General features: G+C 38.6%; 1 long non-coding RNA gene across 1 annotated transcript in view; it reads right to left on the bottom strand.

The window, feature by feature from the left end:
* Window positions 1-17,976, bottom strand: part of LOC132366949 (uncharacterized) — a 46,944-nt gene extending 28,968 nt beyond the window's left edge. The window contains exons 1-2 of the long non-coding RNA XR_009503623.1: window positions 17,643-17,976; window positions 16,376-16,473 (exon numbers count right to left, since the gene is read on the bottom strand). This is a non-coding gene — a long non-coding RNA (uncharacterized LOC132366949). The remainder of the gene's footprint in view (window positions 1-16,375; window positions 16,474-17,642) is intronic.
* Window positions 17,977-18,030: the final 54 nt, after the last annotated feature.

The following is an 18,030-nucleotide window of genomic DNA, read 5'->3' as shown; positions in this document are numbered from 1 at the left end:
GGGATGGGGAAGGGTAAGCTGGGACGAAGTGAAAGAGTAGCATTGGCATATATACACTACCAAATGTAAAATAGATAGCTAGTGGGAAGAAGCTGCATAGCACAGGAAGATCAGCTCGATGCTTTGTGACCACCTAGAGGGGTGGGATAGGGAGGGTGGGAGGGCGACGCAAGAGGGAGGAGATATGAGGATATATGTATACATACAGCTGATTCATTTTGTTATACAGCAGAAAGTAACACAACATTGTAAAGCAATTATACTCCAATAAAGGTGTTTTAAAAAAATTTTTTTAAGTAAAAAAAACCCCAAAACAATAGCAACAGTCACTTAGAATGTGTGAAAAGCCCAAGCCCTAATGATGGATGGCAATTTAATTTGAAATATCAGAAATACATTCTATGTTCATTTAGAAAATTGTGACTGGGTTACATATCAGGAACATTCATCTATTCACTCCACAAAAATTTATTATCTATTATATGCCAGTAGACCATGGTTCCTGCCTGTGTAATAGTCTGTCTAGCATATGAGAAAGTTTTGTTGTTGTAAACATCTGTGATTATCATATGTTAAATGGGCACCACACTTTAAGAAGAACATAATAAAAATAATAATCATTTTTATTTAGTAACATAATTTCCAAAAAAGTTCATATATATATATTCAGTGATAGTATCCAATATATTTACTGACTGGTACAGCAAGGCTCCAACAAACCAAAATGTAAATAGAATAAGATTGATTTTGGAAGAAATTTGTGGAGTACAGAATCTCAGCCATTATGTCCACTTGTATGTGTGGTTTGAAAGTTTCCACAGAGCCAGGGACAGGACCTTAAAATGGAATGTGTCTCCACACCATAAGCAAGATGAAGGCTAACAAGAAATCATAATATTGGCAAATAGAAATTGATCATTAATTCATATTTACTACATGTATACCATGTGTCAGAAACACATTTGGAGGTATAGAAGAAGTAAAATAAGTCCTAGGATGATAGCAGGAATTTGGAAGGAAAGAAACAGGATGATCCAGAAGGAGAAAGAATAAATGAACTTCAAGGAGATGTTGTGAAGGACATTTTTCACAACTATCACAGCTATTTCCTCTGTGAAGTAGTCAAGGTAATCTGTTAAGAGAAAACAGTGCAGCATTAAGTGCAAAAGTTGTTAAGAGTAGTAAAAAATTACCAGCATAGGGAATGGGTAAGGATATGTTAAGATTTGCTAGACAATACTGAGAGTCAGTAGTTGGAAATCATAAATGTATAAGGCAGGCAATCAACATGGTTATATGATTTGTTTCAGTATTACTCAATGCCTAGTTCCAGGATCAGAACAAACAGATGGTTAGATTATTCTAGAATTGAGGATTAGGATAATGGAATAACAAGGTCATATGAGTGTTGAGAACTGAGAGCACTGGTGAGAGAGATTCAGCTGAAGTACCATGGGTTGACAGCTGGATTGAATAAGGAAATGAAGCCAAAGGAGGCTTATCGATCAAGAACATATGAAGCAAAGAAAGTAGAAGAATCAATGAGAGTGAAGAGCAGCTGCTTCCCTGCATAAAACCTGCAGAAGGGCATTCTGCGGCCTGGAAGAAGAGTTTAATTTACTTCTGATAACAAGGCTTTCTATAATCATGTTTGCCTAGCCAGTTCATTTCTTATTCCTTCCCCCAAATACTCCCAGGAATCCACATGTCCTGGCATACCCAATGACTATGCTGCTTCCTGTTTTCAAGTCACTGCTGTTCTTTCTGAAGAGCTCCTTCTCTTCTCCTAAATCCCCATTCACCTGATGGACTTCTCAGCCTTCAAGACTCATCTCAAGAATCTTTTCCTTTTTAAAGTCTCCTGTGGTAATCTGTCTGCAAAAAAGAGCTGCCAATTTTCATCCCATCCCAGTACACTCATGCCATTACTCCAACAAAAAACCCTTGATTATGGGCAGGCCAATAGAATGCTAAAGAACTGGCACTGTACCAGTTCCAGCTTAACACAACTAGCATGCTATAAATTTCAGGCTATCCTGCATGGAGTACAGACATCATGCAGAGAAGAAGGCCAAGGGAGGAGAGTTGACATATAGCACCCATACCCCCAGACATGTAAATAAGACCTTCCTGGCCCTTCCTGCCCATTTCAGCCACCAGTTGAATGCAGGTGGAGCCCAGTCAACCCACAGAATGGTAAGAAATAAATCAGTGCTATTTTAAGCCACTAAATGTGGGGTTTTAGTTATATAATTATAGATTAATGATATATCTCCCATTTTCAACTCAAGTGCAACTGCTCAAACTTTCCACTGTATCACACTACTGTACCTAAAATATATCTCTATTATTTTACTTATCACACTAGGATTGCAAAAAATGTTTGCATATCCACTCCCTTCCTATTCTGTGAAATATCTCAGTACAATTTTGTGTGTATATATATATATATGTGTGTGTATATATATATGTATATATATATATACATATATATATGTATATATATATACATATATATATATGTATATATATATATACATATATATATATATGTATCTCCTAAATCTTAGCACACAACATATGATAGATACTCAGTATATGATGTGAACTAAGTTGAATCTAAATTGAGTTAGTGGGAGGGAGAGAGGGAGAAATAAAGACGCTATGCTCAGTCACTGGAATTTCATGGTTAAATATTTCACAAGTGGAGCAGTTTCTAGAAAAATATGGGAACATGTTGGAGGTGAAGTTGGCTCAGGTACAATCTAGGAATTGAGGTAAGAGTGGGTGCATCATTGAGGATGTGGACTTGTGGCCTAGTATGATGATGGAATTTGTGTAGAGTGGAAGATGGTGATCCTGAATGGGGAGAGATTGTGAACTTCAGAAAAGGAGAGGCTGTGAGTGACATGTTTTCACAATTCCAACAATGCTCTTAAAGCAACAGTGGACAATTAAGATGATGAGGGTCCAACCTTCTGCCCAAAATACGCTCAAGAGAGAAAAAGTAAATCTGTACTCCACAAGCGTATTATAAGTAAGTATATTATTCTGGTTTTCCAATCAGCCATTTGAGTGCACCTTCTCAGTCTCCTCCCCCTGAATCCTTTTGTTCCATAGCCACTGAAAGCTTTCTGCTCAATCCTCTTCCCTACACCTATTCTCTGGGCTATCTGAGTCACTCTTATGGCTTCAACCATCACTTAATCTGAACTTTCTCACCCCATATCTTTCATGAGCTTCAGGACTGTTATTTCCAATTCTCTTCTGAATATCTCCACTCTCTGGTCTTTCGGATATATCAAAGTCAAGACGTTAAAGCGCAAACTGATTATTTTCTATTCAAACCATGATTTTCCTCCTGTATTTCCCAGCCCAGTAAATGGCATCACTGCCCACTTGGTCAGTACAGAAAGAAACAGCACAATGGTTACAAGCTTGGGTTCTGGGATTAGTCAAATAGAATGTGCTTGAATCTGTCCTTCATAGATTACTACCCACATGATAACTGGCAAATTACTTAACTTTTCAAAGCTTCAGTTTTTGTCATCTGTTATAATCCTCAAAAGCTTGTGAAGAGGATTAAATAAATGCCTATCCAAACCCTCAAAACGAAACATGCAAACTAGACCTCTTGAAGCCATCCTTAACTTTTTCCCCTTCCCTTAGCACCCGACTCTCCCAAGCAACTGACCACAAAGCTCTATTAATTGCTTCTAAAAGGTATCTTGGGACTTCCCTGGTGGTCCAGTGGGTAAGACTCCAAGCTCCCAATGCAGGGAACCTGGGTTCGATCCCTGGTCGGGAACTAGATCCCGCATAAATGCCGCAACTAAGAGTCCGCATGCCACAACGAAGATCCCGTGTGCCACAACTAAGACCTCGCGCAGCCAAAATAAATAAATAAACTTTTTTTTTTTTTAAATAGGTATCTTAAAATATGCCTTTGTCCATTGTCACTTTCACTGCCCTAGCATAATACTGAAACGTACTTCAAATGTCCATTACTAATCTAGCCTAAACTGCCTTTCACACCAGTGTCAGAGATAGCTTTTCAAAAATACAAATCATATCACATCCTTGTCTTCACCTTCAAATTTTTTCAATTGTTCATTTCCCACAAAAGTAATGCCAAACTAAAAAAAAAAAAAAAGTAATGCCAAACTCTTTAGAATCTTATATTTGCCATCTTTCCCTGATTTACCTTTACAGTCTAACTGTACATCATTTCTCACCATTCCCTAGATTTTACACTGTCATTCTCCAAACATACTCTTCTGCCTTCATGTCTATTTCCTTTCCTACATACTCAGTCCTCACTTCTCCTCTGAGAATTCTTGCTCAGGCTCAAATATGATTCCCTCTGTGTTGTCTTCTCAGAACCCCCAAGGACATAGATTGCTCCCTCATCTGTTTTCCCTTAGTACTGTATACAAACCTGTCATAGCCTTTATCACACTACAGTATAGCTATTAATTCATTTGTCTATCTGTCCAGCTATACTCTGATCTCCTCCTCAGAGACACGAATAGTGAAATATTTATTATGGCATCACCAATCTCTAACATAGTTCCTGGAATATACCAGTACATGTGAGATGCTCGATAAATTGTTGAGAGAATGGATGAATGAATGAATGAACAAAGAAACTATGTAGCCTGAATGGTTCTGGCTCTACATTATTTAAATATGAATTAAATCCAAATAGTTCCAGTACATAAAAAGAGAAAATCCTGAAACTTAGGCACTAACTTGAAATACATGATCTACAAGTATTTTTCCCAGCTCCAAAATTCTGTGATATTATCATAAACTGAGCTAAAGATTTTCTCCAGGCAAGTAGGATTAGAATTTTGTCTGGGACACACAAATTTGTAGAATGAGGTCTAGTGAGTTGTTTAGGGTGTGTTTCTAATTAATTCTATCATATTACCGTTAATAAATTATGTTTTGTGAAGTTTATACTTTTCAATTTAGCAAAATTGAATTATGCACAATAGTTGATATTTCAAAATGATAACATAGGGAAGAAAGTGTTTTTTTTCCTAAAATCTTGTCAGTTTGAGTGACATGTGAGTACCCAGCACTGAGCATCTGTTGGGGAAATCTTATTGTTCTGTGTCTGTCACTAGAAAATTGCAACAAACGTTGCAAGACCTACACACTGAAAATGTTATGATGTGTTTTTAAAACTGCTTTCCACAGAAGGTCCTTTATTTTATTAGAAAATTATAAGCAAACAAATCTTGTTTAATGGCTTTCAAAGTATAAGCACATTTCATGTCAAAATTGTTTTACTCTCAACTGCTTACTTGTGTGAGAAATCTGTCAAGCACTGGTGCCCAAGAAAATAGGGTACCATGGCAGAAGATTTTTTGCTGAAGGAAATAATGTATGCTCAATTAAACCAATACAGCGTGTGTAATGATCTGATTCCATCTTAGGAAGAACTGTCAGCTTTCTGTTCTGGGATCAGAATTTTCCTAATGCCTGGACTTTTGGTGAATTCTATGTAACAAGTGACACAGTCTTGAGCTTGTATCTCAGAGAAAGTTGGGCTCTTATTTTTTCTCCTTTCAATACTCAAATATTCTTGGGAATTTTACCTTTCTTCCTGATATCCTCTCTGTCTCTACTCCTTTTCCATACTGTTTTTAACTTGCTAAATATTTTAACAATTAAATATTCAGCCAGTTTTTCAGGGGAATCAACGGTTGGTTGTGGTGTTATTTTATTTGAGAGTCATTCCCAAGTGCTTTAGCTCTTCAAATATCAAAAAATGTATGCTTCAAAATGAATAGATGCTAATAAAATATGGTGAAAAAATCCTCGAGCACCCCAATGTCCCCTTACAGTCTATGCTATTTGACAAGTTTATACCAATCTGTTTCTGTAAGCAGAGATCATTAACAGAACTTTCCCGCAAAAAAGATGACAATAAATATATAACACTTAAGATGCATGTTTTTCTAGATAGTCTTTAAAAAAGATGACTTCTAAACATAACATAATAATATTTTATGTTACTAAACTGCCATCTACTGTGCTTGTTCACCCAGTACACAATACCATCTTTTACAGGCTTGCCTTTTTCAATGAATATGTGAATTTATCCCCCAGCTGTTTCTTGACATTCTTTCTTTCCCTTGTTCTAGCCATGTGTACTCCTTAGAGACCAGGAAAAAAATTATTTCAACTAATTATAGTCCTACCAAAGCCTTTCACATCATTTAAGACTCTGATTATACACAGTGCCATGAAGACGTGTCAGTTTGAGACAAGAAGAGGTTTAGAGAGGTTTACACTTTGCAGAGTGCCACCTGTCTCCAAAGGGCACAGTCATTAAGAAGCTCCAGGTGCACGTTGTGGGAGCAAAACAGCATAATGAAGTCCTCTGCCTCCTCGTGCACCTTGTGATTAATAACATTCCTCTTCAGTTGTAGCAGATTGTGCACCATGTTCGCTGCAAGAAACCTGGAATACCAGTCTACTTTTCTATCTTTCTCTAAATAGAATAAATTGCCATTTATCTATGACATGAATCAGAAGAATATACAAAATAGGGTATTTCTGATACAATCTACTTTTATAAGAGCAGCTAATAAGCCAACTGAATGATATTTATTCAATAAGCAACATTTAATATGTATCACTGATCGAATTCTACCTGATCCTTTTTATCCTATATCCACACACGTAGAAATATAATTGATATCTGTACTGATAACCCGAAGGCGTTGTAAAATTCCAAGTTGCTTCATGAATCATAGAAATGGGAAAGAAAACTGACATTTATCAAATACCTATTATTTACTAGACATTTTCACTAGCACTATCACATTTTATCCACATAACAGCCTGGTCAGGTAAATATTGTTATCCTCATTTTCATGATTGGATGGGATTGAGGCTCAGAGAGATAATAAGAACCAAAACTTATTGATTGCTTACTATTTTCCTGGCATTGTGTTTATTAATTTAAAGGTATTGCCTCAATTAATCTTCAGACCCACATTATGGAGTAGATGCTATCATTATTCTCCTTTAATAGGGGTGACTCAGAGAAGTTAAATAACTTGCCCAAGATCACACAAATAATATGTAGTAAAGCCAAGATCTGAACCCAGGCAAACTGTTTCCAATGCCTGTACCATTAACACCAACATTATGTGTGTGACTGTACTTTAATGTTAAATGAGTTATATTATTATTTTGTTTTTGAAAATTGGGAATACATGTTTGGTACACGTGGTAACATTCAACTAATCTAACTCCCCTACTAATAGCTATTAATACTTGTTCCTTATTATGCATTTACCGTCAAGCATTTTACATGCGTCATCTTGTTTGAAATTCACACACATATGTAATACTATCCCCATTTGACTCTGATAAAACTGAAGTTTGGAGAATAACAATAAGAATAATCACAGCAAACACGTGGCACTTACTATGTGCTAGACACTCTTCTCTCAAAGAGTTTAAAATATAGTACTTATTTAATTCTGACAACAACAAAATGATGTATTATTATTCCTACTATACAGATGAGGAAACTGAGAGGTAGCATTTTGACCTTTGCTGTGAAAGTGAAGAATTGGTCCCGCTGTGTTTTTTAAAATTACCTCTCCCGTATCCACCCTGGGGCCGTGTCACGTTGGGGAGGGGGAGCCATTGGTGCAGGGCCAGTTTTGTCAGCAGAGCAGAAATTCCAGTCCCAAAAGCCCATGATTTTAACCACTACTCTAAACTGTGGAACAATTTAAAGTAGTCATTCCTTGTTTATTGCAGCAAATGTTAGCAACATGCCTTAACTATAATAGCGTTCATCACAATCAAACATTTTGTTGGATACCCAGTAATATAAATTATGCACATTTGGTATGGAGTGGGAGGGAATCAAGCCTATACAATTTCACACTGGTCAGGCTTGTGCATAGTTTCAATGATGGCAAAAATAAAATTCCTTTCTTCATGTGTTCTACAAATATTGAGTGCTATGTTCCAGGTACTAACATTAAAGAAATAAATAAGATTTACTCACTATCTATGAGGAATTTGGGATACATAAAACAAATAGGTAATTACAACCTAAAGGGACAGTTGCTAAAATAGAGTTTTGCTTTCTAAGCCAAAGCCAAAGCCACAAACCACTATGTGTTACGTTGCCACACAGCCCCAAAAGAGGTTACACACAGGACAGAGCTGGCAAAAAAAGAGGAAGGTAGAAGAGCGTTCCTCCATACTGATAGGGTAAGACAGTTAAAAATACTGTTATAAAATGGTACAGATGACCGGTTTGAAGGGCAGAAATGGAGACACAGATGTAGAGAACAAACGTATGGACGCCAAGGGGGGAAAGTGGCTGGGGGCGGGGTGGTGGTGGGATGAACTGGGAGACTGGGATTGACATGTATACACTAATATGTATAAAATAGATAACTAATGAGAATCTGCTGTATAAAAAATAAATAAAATAAAATTCAAAAATTCAAAAAAAATACTGTTTTAGCAGTTGCAATCATATTTAAAGTTCCAATAATGTTTATGCGTGAACTAGAGGTAGAATTCACTTTCTCTCCCCGTCCCTTACCCACCCCCGTTTAATTCCCTCCATCTATCAGCTCTCATTGTCTCTCCTTGACTTCTTTTTGTGAGTGGGTTCTCTCTATATATTGGCTCTCACACTTCCATTTACCAGCTTAGAAACTCAAATGGAGACAGAACTTCTCTCTCCCAACATTCCTAATCAAATCCTAGGTAATAATTCTGACTGGTCTTTCCTGATGCACATATTCATTCTTCAACCAATCACCATGACCAGGCAAGCTAACACACAGGATTGGCTTATCAAATCAGACTCACACAAATCAGAGATTTTTACCTAGCATCAAGCTTTACTAAAAATTCCAAGAGTACAGGCAATCAAGAGACAAAGATAAAGCAGTGAAAGGTCTGGGACATTCTTGCCAGGTCCTTCCTATCCACTAGCCCAGAATAATAGACAAGACCTGTGTGAAGCTTTGCAGATTGTTATTTCACAGAGTGAAGCATGTAATTTCTAAAACATCTCCATTTTATACCTCAGAGAGTTGTGCAGCTTACATAACATTCTCTTGGGAGGCCACGTCCCATAAATCAATAGATTCCAGATCTACTTACTGTAAGCAATCCTTACCAAGGGAGAGCCTACTCAGGGCATTCTGCGGATAAGGCTCCTCCTCCTGTCTAAAATCATTACTCTATTTACCTGGAAGTCCAGTTGAGGAGATTAGACCAGATCACCTCCCTTCTTTGCTTTTTCCTAGTGCTATCTCTCAGGTCAAGTAAGGGAATGTCACAGGCCAGCTACTTTACTTCTTCCTCCCCTTCAGGAGACCGGGCATTCTGATTGCATGGCCTGGGACAAGAATCCCACACTGGGCTTGGGGTTAAGGGGAGCACCATGATTGACCTTCCCCCCCTAGAAGCACCTGGAGTATGAGATTGCAACAGGAAAGCACATTAAGCAGATATAAACTGTGACTGCTTTGGTCCGGTCTACTATCTGTCCAGATAACAGACTTTTAAGATTTCTAGCAATGTACAACTTTCCTGTTCCAAAACTTTATTTTTCTCTAGATTCTAGCTGTGAAAAACTCTCCAGTTATATCCTGTGGCTCACTGAATGAAGGCAAAAGAACAAGTAGTGACAGCAAAGAATGGGAACAACTAGACTCAATCTTGTGGTCTGTGGGAAAGTCGAAGAAATGCCTAATAAAGCCTCACAAGGAATCTTACAAAGAATATCTCAAGCAAGTATTTTCCATCCAATTCTCTTAATGTCCTCACATCCACTTGCCTACAGAAATTCTAATACAGCAACTGAATTTCTTTAACCTTAGGCAGGGGGCAGAAACAGCTACCCTACTGACTTAATACTCCAGCAGGCATTTTTTTGTTTGGCTAAAACAGTATTTATTTTTAGGTTAAATTGGAATGTCTCTGAATAGTCTGTCACAGTCTCTTTCACTACCTAGTGTCTTACACTGGCCTGCTCTACTCATTTATGCTACTGCCTTGTCCCTGTAAACATTTGAGGTTTTTTTTTTTTTTTTTTTAATTTATATATTTTTATTTATTTATGGCTCTGTTGGGTCCTTGCCTCTGTGCAAGGGCTCCCTCCAGCCGCGGCAAGCGAGGGCCACTCTTCATCGCGGTGCGCGGGTCTCTCGTTATCGCGGCCTCTCTTGTTGCAGAGAACAGGCTCCAGACACTCAGGCTCAGCAACTGTGGCCCACGGGCCCAGCCGCTCCGCGGCATGCGGGATCCTCCCGGACCAGGGCTCGAACCCACGTCCCCTGCATTAGCAGGCAGACTCCCAACCACTGCGCCACCAGGGAAGCCCCACATTTGAGGTTTTTGAGCCATGGTTTAAGGTCTTGACTTCGCTAAACTGAAAATTCTTTTGAAAAGAATGTATACTTAAATTGTTTTTAGTTATTTACATCAGTGTAATGCCCATAATACTCTCTAATTATGCCCATACTACACTTACAACACTACTTCTTAACTATCTCTTTACACATCTGTATTCATTTGCAGTCTGTGAGTTCCTTAAAGAAAGAGGCTGTGATATCGTCCTCTTTGTAGCTACATCTAGCCTTGTCTTGTTGAGTGAATGCATAAATTAATGAATGAATATGCTGTTAGCATCAAGCATCGCATTCCTCCTGTGACATGGGACACCTGTGAAGTCCTGTGTCAGCTAAAATATCTTTGTCATAGATTGATGGTAGACTAACAAATTTTTATTCTGATATGACTTTTCCCACAAATTTGCATGTAATCTCAGTAATTACCCACTTTTTTTTTAAACACACGTGGTCTAGAAAGTATTGCATTAAACTTGCAGCTGACACCTTATACTTGCTTTGCCTTTCAGCCTCCAGCAGGGCCAGCCTCCTTGACCTAATTAGATTCTCCACTCCCACATAGCTAGTAAATACTATAATTAATTTATAAAGGACTCTGAAACACCAGCTGGCAATAATTTCCTATTGCACAGAACAAAAAGAGTATTTAAATTGTAGGATATCTGTGAAATGTATATGTGTGTATACTTACATCTTTTAATCCACTGAATTTCCAGGAATGTCAAATTGTAAAGTGTACTAAGTAAACAATGTTTAATAATTTCGTCATTTCTTTCAGCACATTAATTTTAAATTGTAGAAAGAAATCTGTGCGACAAAAAATTCTTAGAGACGTATATTTGGGGTATGTGAGATTTGCATGTCTATGGATATTCACACACATCCCAAGCACTATAATAAACTATGTTGTTCTTAAAAGAATGTGAAGGAGAAAAAGGTGGACAGTTAGTTTAAGGATTTCTCAATGCCTTGAGATAGTGATGAGTGTAGTGAACATCTGCTGGAGTATTTGGCTGTTCAAGAGCTGTGGTAGGCAGAATCTTTAAGATGGCTCCTAAGATTCTTGCTCCCTGGTACACATGCCCTGTATTATACCCTCCCTTTGAGAGTGGGCAGGACCTGTTAATGTGATGGCATGTCACTCCTTTAATTTGGTATACTATAGAGCAAAGGTGATGGAATCATTTCTCCCAAGATTACATTATGTTATACAAGACTACATTTGTGGTGATGGTGGTAATAGTAATGGTAGTAGCAGGAGCCGCAGGAACAGATTGTAAAGAAATTCTCCTGCAGGCTTTGGCGAAGTAAGCTCCATGTTGCAAGAGGGCTGTGTGATCAGGGCCTGAGGGCAGTCTCTGAGAGCTGAGAGAAAATCCTGGCTGACATCTGGCAAGAAGACAGGGACCCCAGTCCTCTAGCTACTAGGAACTAAATTTTATCAACAACCTGAATGAGTTTGGGAGATGTCCCTTAGCCTCAGATGAAACTGCACCCCCAGCTGATACCTTGATTACTATCTGGTGAGACCCTAAGCAAAAATAAGGCATACTCAGACTTCTGACCGACAGAAACTGACAGATAATGAACTGTGTTGCTTTAAGCTGCTAAGTTTGTAATTTGTTAACACAGCACTAGAAAACTGATATGAAAACCAACTGCCACCCCACAGAGGCAAGTCCCAGAGCTTCTCGGGGACCTGGTGGATCCCATGCACAGTAAGAGGGGGGTATTGTCGAGAGGGTCCTAAAAGGGAGAAACAGGGACTGAGGCCAATAAAATCCTGGTACAGATTTAGGGTGTCCTGCCCAGAAGGGCCTGCTAACCTGGCCAGTCCCCAGCAGACAATAGAACATTTCAGGGCTTCCATTTCCAGGACCCACACAAGATTAGGTTCTGCCTCCCAGGCCCTGCCAGATGGTCCCAGGCACCACAGAGGACTTAGAACATTTGGAGGAAGGTTCTCCAAAGTGTCCCCCACACCCCGTCCCCCAGAGGTGCAGGGATGGGTTAATAGTCCCTATTGCTCAGGTCTAAGGGTGGTAACTGCATCTGTCTGTCCTGGAACTAAGTAGCAGGGGAAACTGGTCCGCAAAAAGAAAATTATGTGTAAGCAGAGACAGCGACAAGAGAGGAGAAAGCACACTGCTTGGATGCGAGATGACTTCTTTTAGTCTCCTTCTGAATCTGTGCTGTATTCTTGCCTTCCTATTCCATCAAATACCTTTTCTTTATAATATTAATTCCCTTCCCCCTTTCATGATTTAAGCCATTTTATTTTTATTTTTGTTACTTGCAAGCATACAGAGCTCTAATACAATATTCGAAGCCAGATTCTTAGCTTTGTAGATTCGGAAACTCAAGTTTATCATTTCCACCAGGGCACATTAACCTCTTGGGGATCAATATGTTAAGAGGACACATAAGAAACTAATATGCACCTCAGAATGTCAATTTATCAATCTATAAAGAGAGCTGTATCTAGAAAGAAAAACTTGTATGGAGAATTCACTCTGGGTATTTCACCATGGTAGGTTAAATGCACTCAGGAGAGGAAATTACCAATCACAGGGTTGTTTGGTGAGCATACACAGTTGTCCCCTGGTGCCCTCGGGGGCACTGGTTCCTGAACCCTAGGCAGATACTAAAATTGGTGGATGCGCAAGTTCAATAGTTGGCCTTCCCGTCCACATCCGCAGATTCAACCAACCTGGGTTATGTAGTAGTGTGTTTATTGAAAAAAAATTTGTGTATAAGTAGACCCGTGCAGTCCAAACTCTTGTGTTCAAGGGTCAGTGATAATGAGAAGAGAATGAGTAGTCTTGAGGGATTTTTCTTTCAAGTTAGGATAATTGAAATTCCTTCTCTACTCTAGGAATATTTCTCTTTGAAAAGTTAGCTGTAGTCCTTGAACTCAAATAGCTTTCTATTCTGGTCATTGCCAGATATATTCTTATATTTTGTCTACTGTTATCCTAGACTTATCTCAAGTCATCTTTCTGTTGACATATGATTCTCCCAGAAAAATTTTACTAACTATAGTTGATTAACTTTTTGGAACTTTAACTGCATGTTATTTACCACCTCTGGCATCTATTACTTGTGAGCCTTTAATTGAATAATAATAACCATTATTTATTGAGTTCTGTTTATCAGGCACCTAAGTGAGCTTTCTCACTTAATCCTTTTAGCAATTCTAAAATACTGATACTATTATCACCGTCTCTGTTTCCTAGATGAAGAAGCAAAATACAAATAGTTTAAGTGATTTGCCTAAGGTCACATAGTTAACAAGTAGTAGAGCTGAGATTTGAACCCAAGAAATCTGACTCCAGAGTCATCATATATTACACCTTATGGCCTTTCACAAGGTCCTTACAGTTTCTAAACCTTGATTTCTTATCTGTAAACAAAGGTAATAATATCTTTCCTAGGGGCTCCCCTGGCAGTCCAGTGGTTAGGATTCCATGCTTCCAAGGTGGGGGTGGGGTGGGGTCAGGGTGCGGGTTCCATCCCTGGTCGGCTGGTCAGGGCACTAAGGATCCCACAAGCTGTGCAGTGAGGCCAAAAAAAAAAAAAACTTTTCTAAAGACTGCTGGGAGTCTAAATGTGACAATGGATGTAAAGCTCTTAGCACACTACCAAATATACAGTAAACAGCTATTATTAAAGTAATTCCCTTGGGAATATGGATCAGATTTGGAAGAGTCCCATTCACCTTAATATCACAAACACAAACCAGATTTTAGAGTGAGTTAATTAATTCTATTTTCAGATGGCTGATCTAAACAGTCACATGCTAATCCTTCCAACCTCAATTCCAAATGATACTTTATTACCCAATTTCTAGTTCTGAGTGCCTTCTGGAGGCCGCAGCCACCCAGCCCTCCATCTTGCAGACTGCATTTATTGCTCTAAAACTCAGTCACAACTTCACACACTCCCCAACTTTGCCTAGGGTAACTGCTGTCCTAGTGACCTAAGAAGTGACTTTCACTTTCCACAAATTCCCAGATTAAAATTAGAGAATTACTTAGTTATGAGTATTAAGTTCACAGATTTATTTATTTACTTAAATTCCTTGTTCTTCTGAGTAAGACCTACTTACTTCAAGAACAAATATCTTATGGTTGCTTGTTAAGTTATAATTCCAGATATTTTATAACACAAGGATTTATATATTATAAATTTTTAAAAAAATTCTGGTCAGTTAAAAAAACATGATTTTAATATATTTCAATTGTAACTCATGCAGTGAATTTAAGATTTGGAACTTTATAAAGTTATTTTTCATTGTTTTTGAATAGCAGATTTTTTGCCTGCATGTGTCTGAACATGCAAGAACAAAATCTGCTTGATTTTTCTGTATTTTAAGAAAATTCTCTTAGTTTAGAAATGTAAACCTCAAAAGTTAGATCATTGCCACCTCAAACCCTCAGTTAACTGTAAAACTGAGAACAGATCTTTTCTTAATAGATTTGTAACACATCTTAATATGAGTTATGGCAGATTCAACATCCCAACTGTAAGAAACCTCAGTCGCCATTAGGGCCAGAAGGTATCCATGTATCAATCATACTCAGAATGTCACAGGGGGGTCTGTGATCACTCCTTTTGCCCCTAAAGTTAGTACAATATTTAGCCAGGATCTACTGGATGAGAAGGATAGGTGAGATATGGTGAAATGGGCAAATTTATTTGTTTACACTTATTGAAGTTTTAAGAAAATGCCTAAACCATAAGTGCCACAGTTAAATGAATTTTTATAAAATGAACATACCTATGGAACCAAACCCCAGACCATGACAAAGAATATTACCAGAACTCCAAAAAGCTCTTAATGTCCCCTTTCAGTCATTATCTCCTCCCCACTCCCTAGGGTAACCATCATCCTAGTTTAGTTTGGCCTGCTTTTGAACTTCATGTAAATGGAATCACATAGCATGTGCTAGTGTGTATCTGGCTCTTTCAATTCAATATTTTTGTGTGTGTGTGTGTGTGTGTGTGTGTGTGTGTGTCTAATAGCCATACTCTTCAATGTGGCTGCGATTTGTTTATTGTCATTGCTGTATATAGAATTTCACTGTGTGAACATATAACAGTTTATTTACCCAGGCTACCATTTATAAGTAATTAGGAACTTCTAGTTTGGGGCTATTATGAATAGTGCAGCAATGAACATTATTATATACATCTTTAGTGAACATATGTGCATTTCTGTGGGGAACATACTACTTGGGAGTGGAATCTTATGGTCATAGGGTATGCATATGTTCAGTTTTAATAGATTCTGACAAACATTTTCCAAAGTAAACAATCAACTGACACTTCCACTAGCAGTGTATAAGAATTCTAGTTGTTCGACACCCTCTCTAACACTTGGTATTGTCTAAATTTTTCATTTTAATCATTCTGATGGATGCATAGTGGTAATTTGTATTTCCTTGACTTGCAGTGCCAGCCAAAACGGAGTAAGACCACTACCGCCTATCTTTCCTACTGATTACAACTAAAAGTTCAGGGCAAAATACAAAAAGCAACTACCTGAGGACTCTAAAAAGTAAACAAAAACAGGCAGATTGGGGAGGAGAGTCAAAACTTAGAAAAATGCCCTGTGTGGTTTTTTTTCTACTTTCTCTCACAGCTTTGACCTGAGGTCTGGCACCCAGTGAAACTGTGGTTTCACAAAGTAAGCAAAAACAGAAAGACATCCCATATTTCTAGTCAGATGAATGGGGAAAGGGAGCTTCTGTGAGCTAAAGTTTGTGGGGGAATACTTGGCTTTTTTTCTCCTTTTTTCCCTCTGGGCTTGACCTGAGAGTTAGGGCCTAGGCTTGAACAGCTACAGCACCAAGAAAAACCCTGTCTTTCTAGACAAGGAAACTGGGAACAGGAGCTTCTGCAGTCCAAAGAATTTGGAGGGAATTCATGTTTTGTTTTGTTTTGGTCTTTTCTCTCACCTCTTTGCTCCAGTGTGGGCCCTAGTCAGAGGCTGTAGCTATGGCACAAAGCTAAAACTCCAAGAGAAACCTCATATTTCGAGCAGGAAAAGGAGACCCTGCAAAACAAAGAATATGAGAGGAATATCAAAAAGGGGTGAGCTGGAGAAGGGAACTCCTTAATTCTATGTATGAATCCACATAAGTCCTGTGCTCACACCTGAACTGACCATCTGCAGGGCAGACAAAAAGCTGCACAGCCAAAGATATGTTAACTGAACTACAATTTAAATTACTACCCAAGTTCCAAAATATTCCTGAGTGTTCTATGTATAGAACAGACTCAAAGCAGCACAATAAAACCTTTGAAAACCGAACTGATATGGAACCAGCACCCAGACTCAACTTGAGATACGAACCGAACTGGATTGACAGCCTCCTAAGACAAAACAAAACAAAAATCAACATTCCCCAAAGACTTTTATCAGGACCCAGAGTCTATGCAACATAAAATCAAAATGTCTTGGAGAAAAATCACAATTACTCGGGAATTCCCTGGCAGTCCAGTGGTTAGGACTCTGCACTTTCACTGCCAAGGGCCTGAGTTCAATCCCTAGTTGGGAAACTAAGATCCCCAAAGCTGCGTGGCAGAGGGGCGGGGGATCACAGTTTCTCAATATATAACAAACTGGAAAAATATGGCCAGCTTTTAAGGGAAAATCAACAGCTACCAACCTCTGGATAACCAAGATGTTACAATTACCAAAGACTTTAAAGCAATTACAATTAGAGTAGATGAAGACATTGTCTCTAGATATATGCTGTACTCTAGAAAAATTCTTACATTTTTGTATCCGAATTAATGACAAAACCTGTGAACCAGAAGGGATTAAACTGTCACACAAAGTAACATTGTATAGCAGTATATATACTGCTAACCAGTGTATAGCAGTAAAATTAAGTACAGCTACATACAAATGTATGCAACAACCTAGTATGATTTAAAAGCACATTGCTGAACGAAAAAAAGTTGCAGACGATTACATAACAATAAACTATCCTTGTAAAGCTCAACCGTTTATCAAAGTTAACATACATGTACACAAACTAAATTTTTAAAAGCAAAGGAATAAACCCAAAATACACGAGAGTGTTACCTCTGGAGGAAAGCAAGGTAATAGAATGGGAAAAGACAGGTAATTTTAACAAAACTGGCAATATCCTAGTTCCAAAATTGCTGGTTGGTTCCCATGTGTACAATGCTTATCTGGTATACCTATTTACGTACCCCAAAACAATAAGTGTCTAAACGACATCCCGTGTCCATGGTGACAGAACAGAGTTCTCGAGCCTTTAGTAAAATAACTTCTCCAGAAACACGAAGAGCCCACTACACCTCACCCTCTTAGCGCAAGCCGAAGAACCCGCCTTTGCCAGCGTATCACCGTCACTTCCGCCCCCGCCTCCCTAGCTCCGCCCATCTGAGCAGAAGTACTTTCCTTTCGGGTCCTCCCGCCTGTAGGGGGCTCTCCGAGGCTTCTAGTGCCACGGAGGCCTCCCGCCTAGGCTGTCCCGGCGGCGCCTGTTAGTTTAGCTCAGAGAATTTATTTGCATTGTAAGTCTTTCGGCTAGGAAAAAATCTCACAGGCATCTTATTCTGGAAAATAACGTTCAAA

Source organism: Balaenoptera ricei, chromosome 1, assembly GCF_028023285.1.
Source record: "Balaenoptera ricei isolate mBalRic1 chromosome 1, mBalRic1.hap2, whole genome shotgun sequence".
Classification (NCBI taxonomy): domain Eukaryota; kingdom Metazoa; phylum Chordata; class Mammalia; order Artiodactyla; family Balaenopteridae; genus Balaenoptera; species Balaenoptera ricei.
This window is presented reverse-complemented; position numbering and strand designations above follow the sequence as displayed.